Here is a 1,279-nt window from a genome sequence, read left to right as displayed (position 1 = left end):
AAGAAAGAGATTGAGGAAGACACCAGAAGATGGAAGGACCTCCCATGCTCATGGATTGGAAGAGTTAATATTGTGAAAATGACCATCCTATCAAAAGCTGCTTATAGATTCAATGCAATGCCAATATAAATCTCCCTGTATTCTTCAGAGAATTAGAAAAAAAAATCCTAAAATTCATACAGAAGCACAAAAGACCCCAGATAGTCAAAGCAACCCTGAGCACAAAGAGCAATGCTGGGGGATTACTATATCAGATTTCAAATGATATTACAGTGCAATAGTCATAAAAACAGCATGGTACTGACCCAAAAATAGACCCTTAGATCGATGGAACATAACTGAAGACCCAAAGATGAGTACACACAATTTCAACCACCTGACATTTGACAAAGGGTCCAAGAACACTCATTGGAGGAAAGAACATCTTCCACAAAGCTGGCAAAACTGGGTCTCCACCTGTACAGGAATGAGACTAGACCCATCTTTCACCTTGCACAAAAGTCAACTCCAAATGGATCTTAGTGTGAAATTTGAAACTCTGAATCTGTTAGAAGAAAACATTGGCAGTAACCTACAAGATACAGGTGTAGGAAAGGACTAAATTGTACATCAGTTGCTCAGGAATTAAGGTCAAGAATCAAAAAGTGGGACCTCATTAAACTAAAAAACTTCTGTACAACAAAAGAAACAACCAAGGAAGTGAAGAGAAAACCCACAGAGTGGGACACCAGTGACATATCTGACAGAGGTTTAACATTCAGAATCTATAAAGAACTCAAAAAAGGAGAAAGAATCAAGAAAACAAAGATCCAGTTAAAAGATGGACTAAGGATCTAAACAGAGAGTTCTCAAAAGAAGAAATAACGATGGCTAAGAAACATCTTAAAAGTGTTCAACATCATTAGTAATAAGGGAAATGCAAATTAAAACCACTTTACAGTTTCACATTAACCCTAAGATCAAGAGAACGAATGATACCAAATTTTAGAGAGGATGTGGGAAAGGGGAACACTCATCCACTGCTGGTGGGGCTGCAAACTTGTGCAACGCCTATGGAAAGCAGTGTGGAGAGCTCTCAGAAAACTAAAAAAGTACCTACCATTTGGCTGGGTTAACACTCCTTGGCATATACCCAAAGGACGCATCCTATTGCAGAGATAATTGTAAAACCATGTTTGTTGCTGCTCTTTTCACAATAGCTAAGAGATGGAAAAAACCTAAGTGTCCCTTAATTGATGAGTGGATAATGAAAATGTAGTTCATTTATATGATGGAGTTC

The sequence above is a fragment of the Nannospalax galili genome, unplaced genomic scaffold, assembly GCF_000622305.1.
Source record: "Nannospalax galili isolate Female #2095 unplaced genomic scaffold, S.galili_v1.0 scaffold1600, whole genome shotgun sequence".
Lineage (NCBI taxonomy): Eukaryota > Metazoa > Chordata > Mammalia > Rodentia > Spalacidae > Nannospalax > Nannospalax galili.
The sequence above is the reverse complement of the archived record's forward strand: the minus strand, read 5'-3'. Positions refer to the sequence as shown.